Consider the following 17,066-nt stretch of genomic DNA (forward strand, 5'->3'; position numbering starts at 1 on the left):
CTTGCCTGTCAGCTTTGGGGCTGGAGAGGATGGTGATGTTGCTTTTCAAGCCCTTGAGTCAGCTTGATCACAAAGATCAGGGTGACTCAGAGATGGTGTGGAGAGGTTTGGCTCCTTTGAGAGGATGCTCTTTAAACCCAGCATCCCTGGCACCAGCTGAGCAATGAAAAGCTCGTGTCCCACTGTGCTGCTGTGGCAAACAGGGACAATTTGCCCCACGCTCTCCAGCAGAGCCAGGAGTCAGTCCTGCTGCCAAACCCACACAGTCTCCTCCCACACCTCAGACACTTGGGATGGCTTTGTCAGCACAGCACAGCAGTAGCATGAATGCACACAGACAGTGTCAAGGACAGCAAAGAGCAACCAGCACAGCCAGCTCTGCTCTAAATGCTGCCAGAATATTTATAACCTGAGTATTCTGCCCAGGGAGCTGCAGCCTAATTTAGGCTCCTTTTTTCCTGCTCACTTTCCTGTCCTCAAACACGATAGTTTTCTATCATTAATCTTCAGACTATCATACTTCCAGTGTCCTGAACTTGTATTTCTCTTTATAGGCACAAGCTGTCCTCCTAGTGCATGGAGCAGCTGACCTGGTCACCTTTCCTGACAACACTCCCAGCTCCACAGGATGAGGCCCATGACAGGGAATAAATCATTCCCAGGTGTCTGAGCACACATTTGAACAAGGTTCATAGAAGTGGTTTCACACAAAAGGCTGCCCAGCCCCAGCTGTATCCTCCCATCCTGATTTCTGAGTGATTTCCAGAATTATTCCTACTCTTTCAGTCATTTTCACCAGAGCAGAAGTTGGTCCTGCTCTGCACAAGTTTGTGCTGCTCTTTTCACCCTCTCCAAGCCCAGCCAATGCAGTTCTGTGCCCTGGCACAGACACCAAACCCAAGGGGATTGTAGGAAATTAACTGGCAGTCGTGAAGCAATGGGGAAGGACTTCTCAGCAAAATCAGCACCAGAACTGAAGCAGCATTAAAGTCCTGACAGAAGCAGGCACACTAAACAGATATAATTGGAATGCTGCAGGATGGCATTTTGTTAATAAAATAAAATAAGTTTAAAAAAAAAAAAAAAACAAAAAAAAAAAAAAAAACAAAAACCAAAGGCAGAGTTTACTGAATAAAGCCACTGACCCTTGATGGCACTGAAATGGGAAAAAATATCAAAATGTTTTCATTTCATATTTCAAATTATAACTCAAGCCTAAGTAAAGATATTAAAAAAAACAGGTATTGAAAAGGCCTCAACACTACCAACAAAAATCAAGGACTTTTAGTTTTGCCAGCTAACAAATAATTCAGTTATTCACCCAGCACTAACATGAGGGCAAAGAACTGGAGCGTTCCCTGCCATTGGCACAGGGGAGATTTAGGTGGGTAATTCCATTAGCACTCTGGAAGTCCCTTCACATAAATCTTTGTGGCAATAATGAGGAAATGAGGCATCAATAATATGAGAAATTTGGTTCCTTAGTTCCACTTGAGGATTTCAAGCAAGGACATCTCAGGTTGTGGCATTCATATTTTCTGAAAAATCCCTTTGCCCATGATTTTTCTCCTGGGAAGCTGAGAAGACTCAGAGAAAAAGGAAAACAATTTTATCTTATTTGCTTCTCCTGTGTTTTGCTGCTTTGGAATGTGGTTGGAGATTGTTTATCCAACAGGTGATTGTTTCATTGGTTTCTGCTGTGAATTATTTTGACTTATTGGCCAGTCAGGGTGAAGCTATGTCGGGGTTCTGGAAAGAGTCACAAGTTTTTCATTATTATCTTTTTAGCCTTCTGTAAGTATCTTTTCTGTATGCTTTAGTATAGTTTATTTTAGTCTTTAATATAATATAGTATAATATAATAATAAATTAGCCTTTTGAGAACATGGAGTCAGATTCGTCATTCCTCCCTGCCAGGAGGGCACCCCACAAATACAATATCAGGTTCCCCACCAAGGCACAGCTTGGGCATCCCTCAATCTTCACATAGGGCCAGGGCCTGGGCTGCACTGCAATGGTTTACAGGTCTCACAGTGGAAGAAAGGAAATGTAAACCCTTGCAAATAACAAGAAACACAAGTGCCATTTCCTCAGTATTCACAAATTCGGATGCTCTCACAAGCTGTGCATGAAATCACACAGTAAAAAGGAAGGGAAGGAGTTAAGCACTCAGGAGCGAGCAGATCTGCTCCGTGCAGCGAAGGCACAAAGCTGTTTGACTCTGCAGTATCCTCACCAAGTCATCCCGTGAAGGCTCCCAGTGTCGCAGCCATTGTTTCATCTCCTTATCGGCACCGCGCACCGCCGGCGGCTCTGCGGCGCTTCCCGAGGAGGGATCCCCCGGGATGCTCACACACACACAGCCTCAGCAGGATGAAAGTGCTCCCAGCCCCTGCCCATCCTCCTGCACGCTCTCCCCCTGCAGACATGCACAATGAGGAGAAAAGGAACAGGTTTTGCTTTTAAGTTAGGAAAGTAGTACGGCTGCTGGGGGGGGAAAAAAAAGAAAGGAAAGGAAAAAGGAAAAATGCTGGATGCTGTTGCTGTGGTGGGTCTTCCCAGGAAAGCTCGGTCTCTTGGCCTGCTAGACCTACAGAGAGATAGAACCTGCCAGATAAAATACTTCATGTTTCCCAGCATCTGCTGCTACATAATCACACCAAGCTTGTTTACAATTGAAATCACAAATTGTTCCAAATGTTGGTCTTACTTAAAAAAGACTACCTCTCTCCAGAGCCTCAAAGGGTGAATAAAATAGCAACTACTTGAATGACAGACAACTACTTTCCTGCAATTTCTGTGTGCAAGGCCACAAGGTCCACCTCCCATGGGAAGACAGGAGTTCAGCAGCCTGCAGCTGAAGGAAAGGACAACAGACAGGCAGGGCTAATGGGAGGGGGCCACAGAACCCTGCACATATTCTCTTCTTCAGTACCTGGAAGGAATTTTTTTTTTTAATTTTGAAGGGAAAGGAATGTTTTGGTGGCTAGATGAGTTTTTGGTTCTACAATGCACTCTCTCTCTTTTTTTCAAAGATAGTGGGGGGAAGAAACAGACCAAAATAGCAAGTTTAGTTCTTGATCTCTTCCTTCTGACCTACCAATGCTTCTCACTTATGACTTACACAATTTCAAATGAACTTCCAATTGTGCTTCAAGCCTTCAGGAGAACATTAAGGGAAGATACACCTGGACACCTGGATCACAGATCCAGCCCTGTTCTGCTGGTCTGCTCATTTTAAACTTTGATCCTCTTCTCAGTGTGAGATGCAAAAGCAGTTAACAAAGGAAAATTTCTCTCCCCTCCCAGCCAAATCCTCAGCTCTTTCCTGCTGGGTGGATATGAGTCCACATCTCAACCTGGCAGGCACAACTTCCCCTATGTTGTGCTACCATCACTGCACTAAGCCAAGCAACTGCAAGAAGAATTGGCATCATGCACTCCCTTTCCATTCAGCTGCGTTTGGGGGGTTGAGACATATTATGAGAGTTTATTTTTGCCTTCCCAGTGCTACTGCTGGCTGGGAAGAAAAGCTTTGCAATAAGCTCAGCCTCTGCAAGAGGCCCAGAAGATGCAACTGAAGCTTTCATGGTCCATCCATCTCCTAGCCAGGCCTTTACAGACATGAATTAAACAAGTCCAGCAGCAATTACAGGGCCTTGCCTTCACACAGGAGACATGCAAGTGCTGTGGCTGCAGCTGTCCTGGCCCCAGCATGGCTAAAGGCTTGGCTAGATTTGGTTTGAGCAGTGCTGTGCCTCTCACCAAACACCCAGAGTATTGTACTTGCTGGGAAATGCCTGACGAAGGCAGGAATGATGCATCTGACTCCATGTTTTCAGAAGGCTAATTTATTAGTTTATAATACTATATTACACTATACTAAACTATACCTAAAGAATACAGAAAGGATACTTATTGAATTCTAAAAAGATGATAATGAAAACTTGTTTCTCTTTCCAGAGTCCTGACACAGCTTGGCCCCAATTGGCCAATGAGTCAAAAGAACTCACACCAGAATCCAATTAAACAATCACCTGTGGGTAAACAATCTCCAAACACATTCCAAAGGAGCACAACACAGGAGAAGCAAATGAGAAAATAATTGTTTTCCTTTTCTCTGAGGCTTCTCACCTTCCCAGGAGAAAAATCCTGGGCGAAGGGATTTTTCAGAGAATGTGAATCCACACCAGAGCTCTGCTAGAGCAGGAGTTGGAGCAGCTCAGCCTCCTCTCTCAACATGTTTATCACTTGGGGCTTTATAAACCATTTTTGCAACTATGTTGGCAGCTTGAGAATTTAATTGCGTGTCTCATGATATTGGGTGGTGGTTTTAATGAAATCTGCTGCTGGGGAATGAAGGAATCCCAATGTTCATACAAAATCAATTAAGTCTTCTAATTGCAGCTGCAACCTGAGAACACCCAGCAAGAAAATCCTCAAGGATGGAAATCTGAAGGTAAATAAAAAGACCTTCTTCCTTCCCTGAGCAATTTTTTGTGTAAGAAAATGCTCTCAGGGTTTGCAAACTAATGACATGGGAGGCCTGAGTCACACGTACAAAGCTTCAGTTTAGAAACACTGATATTAACATAGAACTGGCTGGCAGAGAGAGAAGATAACAGTGGCTCTAAGCATTAATATGGGCTTATTTTTCTACTAATACTAAGATTAAAGCACATGGAAGCAGGTAAAACACATACCTTGTCAGCAGCCATTGGAAATAGGGTGACATGAGGCAGTTTAACAGCCAGGCAGAATTACCAGTTGCATCCCTTTGACATTGCTACGTCGCCAGGGTGTGAATTCAGTAGGATTTGGGGATTACAGGGCAGCTCTGCAATAGAAGAAAAACACACCTGAAGTTTAAATGACAACTACAGCACTGTGAGTTATATGAAGTTTAGCTCTGGAAATTAATATCCTACCCTTTCCTAAATCTTGGAGCCTAGGAGTCAGTAAGGAATAAAACCTGCAGTATTTATGATTTAATGGGAAAGGGTTTGTTTTCACAATTCCAGCTGGCTTGCAGAGGAAGGGAATAAGGATGGCTAGAGTCTCATATTCTAACTGTAAATGATGATTGCTTTCCCCCATTGTTTTCTGTTTATTAAACTCAAGTTGAAAAGGCAGTTTTCCTTATATTTATACACCCACACAGTTAATTGCAAGTAAAAAGATGTCTGTTTATGGCCAGGGGTGCTACCCCTGTTTGGGAGAAACAGGTTATTGTGCAAAATTCATGTAATTGGTTTCCATAGCCCAAAGCATATCAGGAATAATTCCTTATAGCAGAGGAGCAGATTTATGCTGAAGTGTCCCTTGAAATTTCTCATTCAAAGGCTGATGGCTCTAATGACTGCCTTCAAATTGCTATCAGTAAAAGTCTATTCAGAAATGAAATTCAGCGTGCAATTTGGCAAACAGCTGTATGCTCCTAGCCTTCAGCCCCTAATCTAATCTGGGCTCTAATTTCTCTTTGTGTAGATTTGCAATGTACACTGGCTTGATCTTAATAAGGCCATTAGCACAAGGAGATTTGCTCAGGCCCACAAGTGCCTGCAGAAGGAGATCCTGGGTGCTGCTGGCTGGCACTGGGCCAGCCCCATCCCTCACTGCTGTCATCCAGGTATAAAGGGATACTTGGATTTTCCCTCTTCCCAACAGGTCTCTGGCTGACTGTAGCTCACAAACCTCAGTCCCAGCTCAGCCCAGCCTGTGCCTGGCATGTTGAGCCAGAATGGGGAGCTGCTCCCAAGGCCTGGGACAGCCTTCCTCTGTCCATGATATTTTCTGGAAAATTCCCTTGCCTAGGATTTTCTCCTGGGAAGATGAGAAGCTTCAGTGGAAAAGAAAAACAATATTATCTGATCACTTTTCCCTTTGTTTTGCAGGTGCATCTTTGATTGATTCCATGTGAATTGTTTTCATTTAATGACCAATCCCAGTCCAGCCGTGTCGGACTCTCTGGTCAGTCACGAGTTTTTATTATTCATTCTTTTCTAGCCCTCTGAATTATTCTTCTCTCTGTAGTTTAGTATAGTTTTAGTATTTAATTTCTTATAATATCATATCATAATTAATCAGCCTTCTAAGAATATGGAGTCAGATTCATCTCTTCCCCTGTCCTGGAACCCTTGCAAACACCACAACACTCCCTCTCCCCAGGCAGTCAGCATTTCCTCTGATGCATTCCCTGCTGACCCAGAGCCACCTTGCAGCAGTGCAGGAGTCAGTGAATTCCCTGCTCTTCCATTCCCCCTTCCCTTGGGGATGAGCCACCCGCATTCTGCGCAAGGAGCTGCCTCTGATTAAATTGAATCAAATGTCTGTGTTTACGAGACATTTTGACCGACAAATCATTTTCCCTGTCAGACTGAGATACGACAATGATGATAACTCAAATTTCTATGGTCAAATTGTTTTGGAGAGCTTTTCTGCCATTACAGTCCGTGAATGTCAGCGGGTTTGTCTAAGTGCAGGCAAAGACTGATGGCAGCACTTTCTGCATCTCCTTTTCCCACCAGAGAGCTCTCTGTAATGCTGCCTGGCAGGTCTGCCCCAAGAAAGGAGGAAGGAAGACACTGGACATTATTCTTATGATTTGCACTACATTGAATTTATCTTTGTTTTGCTCTTTAAGAACAGGTTGCAGAAGATGCCTCTATGAGTTAAACACTGAATTAATTTCCTTCTGAAAAGAGAGATGTCCCTGGAATACTGAGGTGTCTAAGCAAATGAAGTATACTTCCAGAGTAAGTAATGACACTACTATTAAAATAAAATTCAAAACATCATTAGAAAACATAAAATCCCATAGCAGAATTACAACTCATTGAAGTAAATAAGTGAATGCAAATCCTGACTTTGAGTCTTGTTTATTTGCCAGCTGTTTCTGGGACAGGAGCCCCAAAATGCCTCTGGTAGCCTTGTGGGGAAGTCCAGGAGCTTGCTACTGCTGCCACATTTAGCCTGCACCATCCAGAGACAGCTTTGAGCTACGTTTTGAAGCCTTGCTTTGCAAACATAAAAGATTGAACTGGCTGGTTTTGCTGTTTTAACCCTTTCATCCATCTTTAAAATGGAGAATGTGGCAGTTCTGCTTAGCATAAAGCAACAAAATGGGTGAGGAGAGCTCAGACATTATGTTGAACTACCATCCATCACTCCATATCTTTGGCTTCCTGTTTTTTAAGTATGGCTATACTGCCTCTTTCCATGGCTCCTTCTCTACTTATTTTCTTTCCAGAGGTATATCACAAGGAAATGAGGAAAGCAGAAAGGGAGAACAAAAAAAGGCACAGCACACTCCTCTACATGGAAGGAGGAAGAAGGGGGAGAAAGGGGAGGAAAACCTGGGAAAGAATACAAGGCTGAATAATGCAGTGGGGAAAAAAACCCAGCATCTGGATTTGCTGTGTGAGAAAGGAATATAACAGCAAACTGAAAACTAGCCCCAAAAGACCATTCCTGGAGGAATTTAATGGCTATATGAACAAATTAAATATTGGTAAGAATACAGAGTAAGTAAAGCAACAGGGTAAACAGAGCTACAGTGAAAAACCACAGATAATTCTCCTTATTAAAAAAGACAACATTTTTGTTGGAGAAAAGTAGCAAAGACTTTCAACAAAGCAATTTCAACTAGAAGTCACTGAAACCAGTGGAAGCTTTTGCAGTGTCTTATACAGACTGTGCCAGACCCTCAGCCCTTCTTGAGCAAATAATTTGTAGGATGTACCAGGTGTGCAAACAGCCATGGGCTGCTCTTCTGTTGTCTTCAACAATGCAAAAATAATGCACAATGTAGACTTTAATATTCCTCATTCATGCCTAGTACTCACCATGTTTATCCATGTGAAGAAAACTGGCCCAAATTTATTTGTAGTCAGGAAACTGGAGAGTTGGGAGCAGTGTTTATCCAAGCAGTAAGACTTGTTGCAAAGATGGAAAACCTTTGAGGGGCTCAGGTGTCTGGATCTCTGCAGCACTGAGGTGTCAGGGGAGTCCCTTTGCTTTCATTCCCTCTCCAGCACACGTCTGTGCAGAACAGGCACCAAGAGAGGAGCTCCTTGGCAGGAGCTGGCAGGAGGGTCAGGGACAACTGATCAAATCCTAGATTTTGGGCAGCTGAAGGTACCAGGCTGTGTTGGTGAGGGCTGGAAATGTGCTACTTTTTGGTAGCCACCAGTTAGCAAAATTTGGTCTAAGTGTGTGCAAACAAAACCCTTCAGATGAGGCACCTTCCTCAGGTACCTTCTGTCTGTAGTCAGCAGGAGCTTCCTCTCACCCCACCACAACACCTGCCATTACCTGCTGCAAGAAAAGGCCTGACACAATGGGACTTGCTAAACAAACATTTTGTGCCAAGGCAGAAACTTAATCATCCCTGCTGCAGATTAAAGAGGGTAAAAGGATTTTCTGCATCTGGGGAATTCACCACTGTACCCTGCTGTTGCAGTTTTCCCCCTTCTAATAATAATCTGTTATCCCACAGGCACTACCACCACTGCTATAGTCTTACTTTTTAAAAAGAATTTTTTAAAAATCTTCTCTGCTGTAATATTTCATCAACAACAAATGCACTTATGATGATACAGTAAGAAAACTCCCCAAGTGCTTCCAGAGCCAGAGAGATTGATAGACCTTGCCATAGTCTGGGAACTTAGCCTTCGTTAGGTCAAGCTAAATTACCTTACAAATAACTTAGCCTCTACCCACAGCTCCTTGATTCTGAACTGATAGATTATGTAGCCATTAATCAGCTCCAGGTCTGGCCTTTGCTTTTGACTTCTAGAAAGTAAACTTATTCCATGCTGCTCCTCTTATTGAGTTTCTCAGATACATTCATACCCATAAAATAAAAAGTAAAAAGGAAAAAAAATCTCATTTCCTACTAAGCGCTGATGATTTCTCATGCTTCATGAAAGACTGAACACACCTTTTAATAAATTTGTTTGTAATGCACCAATTTCATTTTGCCTCCTCCCAAGGAAGCAGATTTCAGTTTGATGAGCTGGAAGACACGAGAGATTATTTATGGCTGTTTGTCTGGGTCTGTAGTCAGCTGCAGAGTCATAAATTTGGAAGACAGCACAGTAACTGATCTTCAGTTAATTTCCTGGAAAGTCTGAAAACTTTGTTCTGGGTGATCGCTGACAAAGATAAAATAACAATAAAATGACCCAAGATGGGCAAACCAAATTTGTTAGTTTTGATAAAGATCATTTTTATCAGAGCTCTGAAGGACTTCATTCACCGATCCAACACCATTCCCTACATAAAACCAGTGAAAATTCACTTTCATACCCTGATCAGATTTGTTTGGCCTGGACTCCTGTAGCTGTGTTTAGCTCTAAGATGCATGTCTTTAACAAGAAATATTTTCATATCCAAGGGCTGAATTTCACCCAGAGAGGTTGTTCAATGAGGTTTCATTTTGAGAGATGATCAAAGGCCTTATCACTCATTTCTGCTCCAGCTCCCCACAGATGGTGGATACACACTCGAAATAAAGTTCTGACTTTCCATTACTGTCATAAAATGAGTTGTAGAACCACCCTTTCTTCATTTGTCTTACTTAAAAATATATCTTCTGGCTCATGGGAAAAAAAAAAAAAAAAGAAAACTCTTATCCATAGGTGATTAATGAACCTGCAGATTTAGTCAATAGCCTCCCAGGGGCCTTTCTACCCAGAGTCCTGCTTCATTTGCTGCCCTTTGTATTAAGAAATTTTGTGATTTCTACATTAAGCCTAAAGTATCTGGAACAGATAGAGAAAGAGAATTTAGGTATTTTCTAAAGGACCAGCTTTCTACAGGACATATGGAAAAACATTTTATGGATATTTCCCATAATGGATTATGGATTAAAGATTTTTGCATGAAAAACTCAAAAAATAGTATTTCAATTTCTCATTTCTTAGGAAATATTTCTTGTTCTGTTTGACTTCAAAAAATCGAAATGCAAGTGAGACAATATTAATTCCAGCTGTTTCCTCTTTGTATTCATGGACAATTTTCATAATAATAAGTGAAACATTATAGTTTGGTTCCTGCCCTTCCCCAATTAGTCTTTTCTTTATTAGACCCAGCTCTAACCTCATGAGATCCTTATTGTTTTCTAAAAATACATCTTACCCAATTCACAGTGGGGAAACTTCAAGCTTTCAAAGCTAAAACCAGAAGACAAAGGGCAACACCAAAAACAGGAGCAAGAAGGAAAAAGCTTGGTATTCTGTTTTTTCTGCTTGTTTGGGTTTGTTGTGGGGTTTTTTGTTTGTTTTTAAATGCCACCCCTGTCATTCCTGGGGAGAAGCAGAGCACAGTGCCTGTTTTATGGTTGGGGACTGTTGTACTGACTAACTACTTTCATCCAATCTTACATCACTTGAGTGCTCAGCAGCTTGAACATAGCTCAAGCAGCCCTAGAGCTGTGGATGTGCATTACAGATCTGTATCTCCCTGTCTGCACATATCTCCAAGTGTCTCCTGCCTACCTGCAAAGCAGAAGTAGGTTTTCAAAACCTTAGCAGGCAGTGTGAGGGACATGTTTCCAAAGGAGATCCACTCCATTTGGAGAAACTCCATAACCAATAGAATTTTTTTTTTTTTCCCACACTCAGCTACATTTTCTGGGATATCTCTGGCCAGGCTGTCAAAGCTGTTTAACACCCAAAAGAGTCAGCTGGCCTGGAAGCTCCACTGCTAATTTTAGTGGCTAAATGAGAGCTGACCTCAATCATGCAAGCAAGCATTTTGGGAAAGTCTGGCCACAAAGCTTTCATCTCAACTGACTGCTCCTCAAGCAAGCGGCAAATGTCTTCTGACATTGTCCTCCTACTTCTGTGCCCTAACACATGCACTTTGCTTATTTATAGAATGTGTGAGCTCCACATACATCAGGCCGAGTTCCTCGGGACCAAAGCCGCGGTTGGTTTTGCGCAGTGCGGCCAGTGGTTCTCCTGGGCTCTGAGAGCAAAGGCTTGCACGAGAGGGCAACAGCTCCCAGTTAACCCAGATCCAGGAACCTTTCTGGAAACAGTTAACAACCAACAAGAGTGGAGGGAAGAAGCTGATGAGCTGGTGAACTCCAGGCTCCCTGCAGGAAGGGGAGCAGAGGGAAAATCCCACCGTGTCTATGCTCCAGCCACCTGCAAGGACTGGGTAATTTGGAAAGGTCTGCAATGCATTCCTGCCTTGCTTGAGGGCTGGGAGATGCCAGGGCAGAACAGCAGAGGCTGCCTCCAAAGTACAGGATATTTAGTGTTGGAAACACAGCCTTAAGTCCTACGTCAAATAAAATTCCACCTGTGCTCCAATAGTAAAAATGCAACAAGCACGAAATGAAAACCACACCTGTATAACAAAACAATTTTGCCCACTTGGTTTAGTGGAACTAACCAGCAGCAGAAATTCAGCAGAAATTTGAGTTTACTATTTACCCATAAACCTATATTTACTATTTATTAACCTATTTATTACAAACCCAAGTTTACTATTAGAGATTAGTGGGAAGAAAAAAAATAGCTTCTTCTTTTTAGAGATACTTGCAATTTATTTTTGTATTCTATGCAGTTACATAAATTAGCATAGACAAACCCCGTGTGACAATGCTCCAGTCCCCATGCAAGGATGGACACACTACTTTTTGCAGGTGCAAACAATTGAACTGAGGTGTTCAGCTACAGAGAAAAGAAGCCACCATAATGCAAGTAGATGTAGGCTACATTCATCAGATGCAGGCAGGCAAGAAAATTCCCTTTGTCTAAGGCCACAGTGCATTTTGGTGGGCACTGAGCTCTCAGGCAGCTCAATCATCACCTAAATAATCCCTAATTGTCATTCCCAAATGGTTTGAAATTGTATTGCCTGCTGCTGGCGCTCCAGAAGTTATGCCTCTGGAGATATCAGGGAAAAGAAATCATCCAAGATCTTTCGCAATTAGACGCAACAACCCCATGCCCAACTGGGGTAAACTGGTGTCAGGGGTAAAAATAGCATCAGCCCAAACGGTAAGTGCCTTTTGTTTTGTCAGGAATTGAATGTGCAGCACCAAGCCAGCAGTTATTACAGGCTCTGATCAGCAAAGCAGACAATCATTTGCCTTGTTATCGTGCTGCCTGCCCGTGTGAACAGCATCAAACAACCATTAAAAGCCACCCCGCTCACCCCTGAAGGGAGCACGGGTGGGGAGTATCTGAAAACCTTCTTGTTAACAAGCTAACCTTTGAGTCTGGTGAGGAGGCAAGGAAGCATTTACCAGGCACTCCATCAATAATTATGGAAAGGAAAATCGTAGCTCACTGTCTGTCCCGGTGTGGGGAGATAAACAAGGCAGGCCTGGGGTGAGCAGCCCTCCCATGGCAGCCCCCAGCCAGAGGCAACAGCTGCCAAAAAGGCAATTATCCATGGAGCTGCTCCCCTGGGCTGCTCAGTCCAGGGGTGATGTATGTTTGGAAACTGCCCCAAAGGAGTCTCTGTGGCACATCCTCCCTCAGGGACCCTGAAGTACCCTGGTAAACAGCAACCTGAAAGGCCCCGTGCATGGGTGGGCAGTGGCATTGTATGCCAGGGCTGAAGGCTCAAACACCATGATTTTTGTTCCCTGGAGCTGTGATGTTTCCCCAAGGCCCTTTGAACACACAGGGATGGGGACCTAGTTTTAAGCAGAGGTAGTAACTCAATTTCCTATTTTTCATATTTCTCTCTCCTGTGTCACCCAGGAGGACTTAAAAAACTAATTATGCTTCAGCATGCAGCCACCCACTTTTGTTACAAGCCTAAATCCTGTTCCCATTTGTAGCCTAACTCCATTTTGTGTTCAGCCCCATTGCAGAGAAGGAGGGAAAGCCCATCTGAGCCTGCACCAGACTCCCCGGGGGTTGCTCCCCTACTCCAGCTTAGACTTTGCTTCAAACCACCAGTTATGTTTTCAATTAATTGTGGGTATCATAGTGGTTGACAGGACAACCTTACTACCAAGGGATAATTTAATACGACTAGACCGTAATCAAAGTGTTAATAACCTCAAAATTTAATCTGTGCAGAAGTAGGATTTATAAAAGGGAAAGGATAACCAGGGCCCAGATGAATAATGTTAGTTGTAACATTACAGCTAGTTGTAATAGAATAATTAGTTGTGATATCCAGAAATAAAAATTACACTGCTTTGAGTTCCAGGATGTGTGCCAAAAAGGGGCTGTTAGTCACAGTAATGAAGAACAGTTATGCAGTCCATTATCTCATGAACTGCAAGGCCCAGAAATGAATCCTGCATGTCACAGGAAAATTGAGACTCTGCATTTTCAGCAATACACAGCTTTTTACTTTAGCCCTTAAACCAGATCCTTTCTCACTATTGGAATGAAGTGCTTTCCTGTTCAGAGAAAGGTATCCTCAAAAGCCCTCCTGGCTGAGCTTCCCTTTCCCTTTGGGCATGGTCCCAACTTTTCCCTCCTGTGGCAGATGAACCTCACCCCTGGTATCTCCACCTGCTCCCTTCCTCCATCCTCACCAGTTTTGTGGAGAAAAAAAAAAAAAAAAAGCTCTTTTTCTGTTTTTTTTTGTTTTTTTTTTTTTCCCTTGTAGGGCAAGGCTGCTGGGCGATGGTTTGCCTCCATCAACAGGTGCTGTGTCCTCATGGGGTTAGGCAGCCCCTGCTGCTCCCTGGCTCAGTGTTCAGGGCCAAATGCCTTAATCACAGAATGACAGAATTTGTGAGGTTGGAAGGGAGCTTAAAGCTCATCTTGTTCCACCCCCCTGCCAGGGGCAGGAACGCCTCCCACCAGACCAGGTTGCTCAGAGCCCCAGCCAATCTAATCCCCTCTAATGTAGCAACACACTTCTAAACCCTAAGTGCACAAGGCAGCACTAAAGCTGGTGTTCAACATCATAGTGAGAAAGCAAGAAGCTGTACAGAAGCAAAAAGTGATGTTACCACTTTTATTTTTAATTATGAAGTCAGCCAGGTTTTACTATCCCATTGTTACTCATTCACTTGCATGACAGACGCAGAAACAATTGCTTGACCTGATAGGCATTTAAAAAAAAAATACTTTGAATGGCTACTACGTCATAAAAGTTACTTTAAAACCATTTTCTGGTTTTTTGGTAGTGTTAAAAAAAAAAAAATGCTTTTTCAGGTTGTGCTTATCCATTTCTCCTTCATTTCCTCTGGCATACTTTCTTTTCTTCCTCTTATTGCTGTGCCAAAAAGAAAAAAAAAAAAAAAAACAACAAAACGTGGGTCTGTGAAGGAGGAAAACTGGAGAAGAAAAGATAATTCTCTCTAGGGAAAACAGGCAGGAAAAAGAAAATAGAAGTTGTGATTTTTTTATTTTTAAGAGAAATCACCTGGGACTTAAACAACTGAAACTTTTGTCTCCTTCTCACACACAAACACATCCCTTCACCCCTTTTTCTTCCTGGTCCTGGCTGACTTGCACCTTCTGGCAGGCACGTAGGTTCTTGTTTTGCTGTTGCTCCGCAGAATGGAATCACCAGAAATGATATTCCCAGGAAACATTTTGCATAGGGATAACGTAAGAAGCAAAGCTGTGCTCCCGTGGCCCTTTCCTCGCACTCACAAGTGTGTGCTGCAGTCTGCTCCCTCTTCCTTGGGTTGTACATTGGGAAAGACACCACTGAACACACCTGGGGGAGGGCTGCCCCAGGTGGGCACCAGAGCCCTGGCTCAGAGGCAATTAAACACTGCACATGCTCACACGCCTCTCTTTTGTGCCTGGCACTAACAAAAGCTGCACTGAGCCAACAAATCTTACAATGGCCTAATTTTTCTAGCAATGATGCCTCAGGTGAGGCCTATGTGGCCCAGAAAGGAAAAAGGTTAACTTTTTCTGGAATTCCCTGAGCCTGCTTATCTGCTTCTTCTCCCTAACCATCTGCCAGGTTTCAGATACCTGCTATAATATATCAGTTTATCTTGCAGTGGTTCCTGGAGTCTATCAGCAGCCTGAGCAATTAGTATTGTCAGCAAATCATTCATTAACTGAACTATTCAGTTTCAGCTAACTTAAAACTAATTGTATATTTAATTCCTATCTAGCAAGATCAAATCAATCAAAAAAAAAAAACCAACCAACTATGGGTAAATATCAAAGATCAATAGGCAACAAATGAAATCCTTAATTAAAGTCTTATCTAAATGCTAACAAAAAAAAAAACCACAAGTAAAACAGAGGGGATTATTTCATATCAGGCCATTCTGATTATCCTCCTGCTGTCTCCCTAGTTCAACTCTGGCATTACTAAAATACTTGATGAAAAGGCATCATGAGAAAACCTCTCTCCCTCCCCAGCTGGCAGAGACCCCATGCAGGCAGTTCAGTGCCACTTCCAGGGTAAAGAGTGACCTCACCAAAATGGTATTTTCCTACACACTTTTCCCTGTGAATTGGGAGCTGCAGCTCCTGACCTTACTGGCAAGGAGACAATTTTACTGCTGGTTGCTGTTGTTTGTGCAGAAGCACGGAGCTATTAAAGAGGAAGCAGGAGATTGTTCCCTCCTGCGTGTCATCAGCAGAGGTAAATAAAATCTCTGCACAGGCCTTTGTGTTGATGAGCTGATTATCTGTTCCTGCCCTTGAAGGTTCAGGCCCCGTGGTGTCCCCGAGCCCTGCCGTGGCTTTGGCACTGTCAGGCACACAGGAGCATAAGACAAGGAAAGGAAAAACCACTACAGCTGATTTTAAACTGTGCTCAGGTACACAACCTTCAACAAAAGCAAGGCCAAACAGATACATCAATAAGTTAAACTGCTGAGGTCAAAAAAGAAAAAGAAAAAAACCCCAAACCAATAAATCAGTCTTATCAGATCAATACACGTGGTCTTGGTGAGATCCACAGGCCACATTTTGTTGGCAGGGAAGATCATGAGCTCAGCCTGGAGAAGGTGGCAAACATCACCAATTTCAGAATGCTGCCGAGAAACCTGAAAGAGCAGAATTACCTCCCCAACACACCTGTAGCAAGGAGGAGACCTTGGTGGGGCACTCAGACAGGAATGGAATGGATAGGGAAATTCCTGTTAACTTCCCTACCCTCCTTCCCTGCCCTACATCCCATTTATGCCATCACCTGCCAGTCCCTTCCCTCTGGCTGTTCCTCTCACCTGAGGGCTCCTATCCCCACCTGAATCCTGTTTTCTGCATTAGCTCCTTCCTACATTGGTCACCACAGAAGTGCCTTGGTGCAGTGCTGAGTCTGCACAGAGGAGATGGCAGCCCTAAATATAAGTATCTCTAAACTGAAACAGCATCTTTACATCCAAATACCAAGCTGAACCCCTCATAACACACGTGCATTGATGGGATCTGCTGCCCTGTGCTTCTCAATCAGTGCAAATAAATATCAGCTTGGTTACAGCAACTGGGTTTCTCAAAAAATAAACAAACCCACCCAAGGCAATTTACTGAAATAGCTTCTGGTTTAGTACAAAGCTCTAAGTCAGCAGCTTGTTTTTTGGAAAAAATAAAAACACGTGACCTACCTACAAGCATGGTGCAATGAGAGCTTTCACCATGCTGCAGTGTGCATTCTTGAAATGTGCTTTCCTATTGATGCCATTTTTCTCCCAGAGGCAGGGAGGACACCCAGAAATCTGTGATCAGAGCTGATTGTGGGGCCAGAAGTGGGTGCCAGCTGCACAGGAGGTTGCAGAGCCTCTGAACCTTCATCACCAAGCACAGTGTACAAGTGCTGTGGCTTGACTCAGACAGCAGCTTTGGCTCCAGGCTGTTTTTCTGTTTCTCTGTTTCTGTGCATGTGCAGTGGAAAATGTTACAGAACTGCCTTTTACACTGAGCTGTGGGAGCTGCTGGAGAAGCTGCTGCAGCCTCTGGACTGGAAAGTGTCATATGGGTTCCCCTGTGTGCTGCCTGTGCCCTGACCTGATCCTTTGCTTTTGGGACTAAGGATAGGACAGCCAATTTTATTTCATGCACGTGCATGAGATATCCCAGCTCTCTGAGCATCCCCTGCACTTTCCAGACCCTGATGCCTCTCACTGAGCCAGCCTGCAGACAGACAGGAGGCAGTCCTGTGCA

At 43.4% G+C, this 17,066-nt stretch overlaps 2 long non-coding RNA genes across 7 annotated transcripts in view; one reads left to right on the top strand and one right to left on the bottom strand.

Moving 5' to 3' along the window:
- Positions 1-17,066, bottom strand: part of LOC135297673 (uncharacterized) — a 96,872-nt gene that overhangs the window by 28,152 nt on the left and 51,654 nt on the right. For 3 of the 5 annotated variants that reach the window (XR_010359600.1, XR_010359597.1, XR_010359596.1), the window contains exons 1-3: positions 16,511-16,760; positions 4,704-4,837; positions 2,237-2,419 (exon numbers count right to left, since the gene is read on the bottom strand). This is a non-coding gene — a long non-coding RNA (uncharacterized LOC135297673). Of the gene's footprint in view, positions 1-2,236; positions 2,420-4,703; positions 4,838-16,510; positions 16,761-17,066 lie in introns of those variants that run through there. The other 2 variants (XR_010359598.1, XR_010359599.1) reach the window with 2 other exon arrangements.
- LOC135297674 (uncharacterized) lies at positions 4,344-9,708 on the top strand. 2 transcript variants are annotated; one of them, XR_010359601.1, is made up of 5 exons: positions 4,344-4,459; positions 5,895-5,970; positions 6,644-6,755; positions 6,890-7,125; positions 7,250-9,708. It is a non-coding gene; the product is annotated as an uncharacterized LOC135297674 (long non-coding RNA). The 2 variants fall into 2 exon arrangements; XR_010359602.1 differs by having other exon boundaries at positions 6,649-6,755.

This window comes from Passer domesticus, chromosome 3 (assembly GCF_036417665.1).
Source record: "Passer domesticus isolate bPasDom1 chromosome 3, bPasDom1.hap1, whole genome shotgun sequence".
In the NCBI taxonomy this organism is placed as follows: Eukaryota; Metazoa; Chordata; class Aves; order Passeriformes; family Passeridae; genus Passer; species Passer domesticus.